Below are 5322 nucleotides of genomic sequence, written 5' to 3'. Positions count from 1 at the left end.
TACAGTAAGGTCACCTGTCAGTAAATTGGGATGTTTGTCTCACTGGTACAGTAAGGTCACCTGTCAGTAAATTGGGATGTTTTTCTCACTGGTACAGTAAGGTCACCTGTCAGTAAATTGGGATGTTTCTCTCTCTGGTACAGTGAGGTCATCCGCCCCATCCCAGAACTCAACGCACCTGAAATCCCTGTTATCAATCTCTTACAGTGGTGATTATTTTACGGAAGCCACAAAAGTTGGAAATGTTTCCTGTTCCGATTTATTACTAATTTGAAAACAAACCAGCTTTGTTTCCTGGTTTGTTAACAGCTGAGAGTGGTTCTTATTTTTAAAAGGCAGAATTATGATTGGAATTTATTCCTTTCGCTGTATAATTAATTGAACAATTAGATTCAGTGGATATTTGACCGCATTCGTTAACTCCTCCCTGAATTTACTTTGAGTCACTGCATAAATAAACGTGTTGGTGCAAGAACTTAGGAGCTGAAGCATGTTTCCGCTTTCCTGCAGAATAAACTTCGGATCACTGAAGCTTTTGATGTTGTAATCGTTTGTAATTCGCACATATAAGAATTGTACAACATACGTTATCCACAAGAGGATAAAACTGCCCGAGATGGCGAAGAGTAAAACGATGGACTTTCTCCGACTCTCCATCTCCGGGTCACTCTGATTCTCTCCATTGCTGTGGACCCGGAGTCTCCTGCGGGCTCTGTTGGCCGCTAGAATGTGTCTGACGGTCAGAACATTGAGCAGAAGAATCAGAATGAATGGGAGACAAGGGGTTAAAAGACGATCAGACCAATCAAATGCTGTCCATACAATTGATGTATAACGGATATCCTTCTGTCTGCAATACCATGGGATTTTGTTAATTATGTAGACGGGTTCGTGCATAAAGTACCAGGGGACGGTTTTAAAACAAATCAGCGCACAGACCGTCCCGATAACCACGGCCGCCGTTTTCTCGGTGCAATATTTAATTTTCAGCTTCTGGCAACAAATGGCCACAAATCGATCAAAGGTGAAAGCGACCGTTAACCAGACAGAACTGTCTCTTGATGCATAAATTAATGTAATGCTCAGACTACAGACGGGAGTGATGGACAGGAAACTACCCGGAAAATAAATACCAGGAATCCGGTTTAATATCACAGCCGTGAGAATGACCAGGAGATCCGTCACCGCCATGGACACCAGGTACCGAGTGATACATCTGGAGAGACCGCACCTTCCTCAGGACAGGATCACAATCGCCACTAAATTAACTGTGAAGAAGGAGAGAGATGAGAAGTTAGAGAATGGAATCATAGTATCTTACAGCACAGGAGGAGGCCATTCGGCCCGCCGTGCCTGTGCCAGCTCCTTGATAGAGGTCTGCAATTTGATCCCACTCCCCAAGCTTTTTCCCCTTAACGCTGCGAATCAGCGTTAAGTACAGGTCCAATTTCCTTTTGAAATTTCCTGTGGAATTTGCTTCACCCCCCCCCACCGCTTCAGGTGGTGCTCTCCAAATCTCACAGCCCTCGGTGTCGAAATATTTCTCCTGATTTCCCCTCCAGTTCTTTTGCCTATTATTTTACCCACCCACTTACCCAAGGAATCAGCTTCTCCCTACTTGTTCGATCGAAAGCCCTCATGATTCTTAGCACCTCTATTAAATCTCCCCTTAATCTTCTCTGCTCTAAGGAGAACAATCCCAGCTTCTCCAGTCTCTCCACATAACTGGAGTCTCTCATCCCCTCGAACCATCCTGGTAAATCTCCTCTGCACCCTCTCCAGGGCCTTGACACCCTTGCTAAAGTGCGGTGCCCAGAATTGGACACAGTACGCTGAGGCCTAACCTGAGATTTGTAAAGTTTTAGAGTGATTTCCGTGTTTTTTATTCAATGCTCCGATTTATCCCATACACTGTCTTAACCGCTTTATCAGCTTGCCCTGCCGCCTTCAAATATTTATCAATATGTCCCCCCAGGTCCCTCTGCTCTTGTACTACATCAAAATAATACCATTTAGATTAACTTATAGACTCCCAGCAGAAGTAATACATTGACCGGAATTGTATAAAGTTTCCGTCTTTGATAATTGAAGGGATGGAGTCTGACAGTTAATCTTTTAAAGAGCTGGCACAGGCGCGATGGACCGAATGGCCTCCTCCTGTCCTCTAAGATTCCACACAGGCCAGAGACCTCGGTGAACGAAAAATATTTAAAATCCTTGGGAAACAACATGTATTAAAATAAATAGAATGTTCAAACGTGTTAATAACAGTCCTTGTGTAATGAATAATGAGCAATTTATACAGTTTAAGATAATTAATGAAAAACCACACAATCAACACAGTAACAAATGGAACAAAAACAGAACAAATGTAAAATGAATCTTACAAACAATGAAACAAAGATTGTGAAGATTCGTATTGATGTGACCGCCTGACAGATCTCTCAATATATTGGATCCCCTTCACATTGACAGACCCACGGTCAGTCTGGCTGATCCAGGTCCCGGAAACAGCAGGGAGAGCATTACCCAGTTAGTCTGGATCTGGCGGCATTGATTGAGAATGAATATTATCCAGAGCACCAGGAGATCGGTCGGTAGTTCTCCAATACAATCCTCAACTTCCATCCCAATCACCTGACGGGGGCTGGGGTTCAGGGGGTCGTGGGAGAACCACAGGTCCCGCAATGCAGCACTCCCTCAATCCTTCCCTGTGTCATCCCGGACTATGGACTAAGGTCCTGGAGTGGGCTGTAGAACCCGTAACTCTCGGACTAAGAGGTCAGAGTGTTTCTCACTGAACTAAGATCATACAACTGGAAATAAATACAAGGAATGAAACAGAAGGGCGGGTCACAGAATCTCCAGTGTCACGGGGGAGGGGCGAATAGAACCTCAGTATTACCGAGCCCCAGCCTGAGTCAAACCGCAGGAGAGGAGGGAAGACAAATCAGACCCATTGATCAATAATATGATAATATCACTGAAATATAATATCAATAAGGTGATAGGAAATGTGAGGACACGGTCTCACTGCGTGATCCTGTTATAGAATCATAGAATCATAGAAGTTTACAACATGGAAACAGGCCCTTCGGCCCAACATGTCCATGTCGCCCAGTTTATACCACTAAGCTAGTCCCAATTGCCTGCACTTGGCCCATCTCCCTCTGCACCCATCTTACCCATGTAACTGTCCAAATACTTTTTAAAATACAAAATTGTACCCGCCTCTACTACTGCCTCTGGCAGCTCGTTCCAGACACTCACCACCCTTTGAGTGAAAAAATTGCCCCTCTGGACCCTTTTGTATCTCTCCCCTCTCACCTTAAATCTATGCCCCCTCATTAGAGACTCCCCTACTTTTGGGAAAAGATTTTGACTATCTACCTTATCTATGCCCCTCATTATTTTATAGACTTCTATAAGATCACCCCTTAACTTCCTACTCTCCAGGGAAAAAAGTCCCAGTCTGTCAAACCTCTCCCTATAAGTCAAACCATCAAGTCCCGGCAGCATCCTAGTAAATCTTTTCTGCACTCTTTCTAGTTTAATAATATCCTTTCTATAATAGGGTGACCAGAACTGTGCACAGTATTCCAAGTGTGGCCTTACTAATGTCTTGTACAACTTCAACAAGACATCCCAACTCCTGTATTCAATGTTCTGACCAATGAAACCAAGCATGCTGAATGTCTTCTTCACCTCCCTATCCACCTGTGACTCCACTTTCAAGGAGCTATGAATCTGTACTCCTAGATCTCTTTGTTCTATAACTCTCCCCAACGCCCTACCATTAACGGAGTAGGTCCTGGTCCGATTCGATCTACCAAAATGCATCACCTCACATTTATCTGAATTAAACTCCATCTGCCATTCATCGGCCCACTGGCCCAATTTATCAAGATTCCGTTGCAATCCTAGATAACCTTCTTCACTGTCCACAACGCCACCAATCTTGGTGTCATCTGCAAACTTACTAACCATGCCTCCTAAATTCTCATCCAAATCATTAATATAAATAACAAATAACAGCGGACCCAGCACGGATCCCTGAGGCACACCGCTGGTCACAGGCCTCCAGTTTAAAAAACAACCCTCCACACCCACCCTCTGTCTTCTGTCGTCAATCCAATGTTGTATCCAATTGGCTACCTCACCTTGGATCCCGTGAGATTTAACCTTATGTAACAACCTACCATGCGGTAACGAGCTTGTGTCTTACACTGATATAATGTACAATTACACATTGTATTTAAAGTATTCACTTTGTAACGTTGTCCAGTTACAGCCAGCTGGAACGGGTTAGTCCGAGACACACCAGGAGATGGGAGGAGGTGGGAGCAGAGCTGAGATCCCGGGAACTGAGAGAGGTGAAATGTCATTAAACCCGATTACAAGGCAATGATTAGAACTGCATGTAATTCAATACAGTTTAAACACACAGAGGTATTTTTGCAGAGATTTTTTCTCCACCTATTCACAATCGTCCAGAAACAGTTAGACCGGAGCAAGGCGTGAGCTGGTGGGAAGTTCGCCCGCTCCTCACACCGGGGAAGCGGCTGATTGGAGAGAATGGAGACACATTTCAAAGTGTGATTTGGAGGTCGGTGTTGGGGGAGGGATATTTCACTCTCCGCCATTACACAGACACAGTCCAATTATGATCAAAAAATATCAACATGTGAATATAATTTCAATCAACCGTCGCACTGAACAAACAAAGTCCTTTCAGGGTGGAACACGGATTGGAGTGATCCCGCTGGACAGGCGGCTCCGGGGGAAACGCATTGTACAAAGTGCGGTCAACAACCAGTCACTGAGACAATTCAGGTAACTAATGCTTCTCACAATGAATAACTTGCTGTAATACTTTACCCGGAACAGCGACAGCTGCAAGGACAGTGTAGTAAATGGCATAGACCGGACCTCTGGGCGGGGAGTGCATTTTCTGTGAGAAGCAGCGATGTCAGTTCCCTGTCCCACACCCGCTCTGTTCGATATTGAAAGGATCCCTTCTTATACCTGATGTTAACCCCCAGAGAGACAATTAGGTTACATCACCATTAATGTTAGTTACAGTCATTGAATAAACAGATTCTGTAACATCACCATTAATGTTAGTTACAGTCATTGAATGAACAGATTCTGTAACATCACCATTAATGTTAGTTACAGTCATTGAATAGATTCTGTAACATCACCATTAATGTTAGTTACAGTCATTGAATAAACAGATTCTGTAACATCACCATTAATGTTAGTTACAGTCACTGAATAAACAGATTCTGTAACATCACCATTAATGTTAGTTACAGTCAT

General features: G+C 43.8%; 1 pseudogene; it reads right to left on the bottom strand.

The window, feature by feature from the left end:
* Positions 1-354: 354 nt before the first annotated feature.
* LOC137309923 (probable G-protein coupled receptor 139) lies at positions 355-4948 on the bottom strand (annotated as a pseudogene).
* Positions 4949-5322: the final 374 nt, after the last annotated feature.

Source organism: Heptranchias perlo, unplaced genomic scaffold (assembly GCF_035084215.1).
Source record: "Heptranchias perlo isolate sHepPer1 unplaced genomic scaffold, sHepPer1.hap1 HAP1_SCAFFOLD_191, whole genome shotgun sequence".
Classification (NCBI taxonomy): domain Eukaryota; kingdom Metazoa; phylum Chordata; class Chondrichthyes; order Hexanchiformes; family Hexanchidae; genus Heptranchias; species Heptranchias perlo.
The sequence above is the reverse complement of the archived record's forward strand: the minus strand, read 5'-3'. Positions and strand labels throughout refer to the sequence as shown.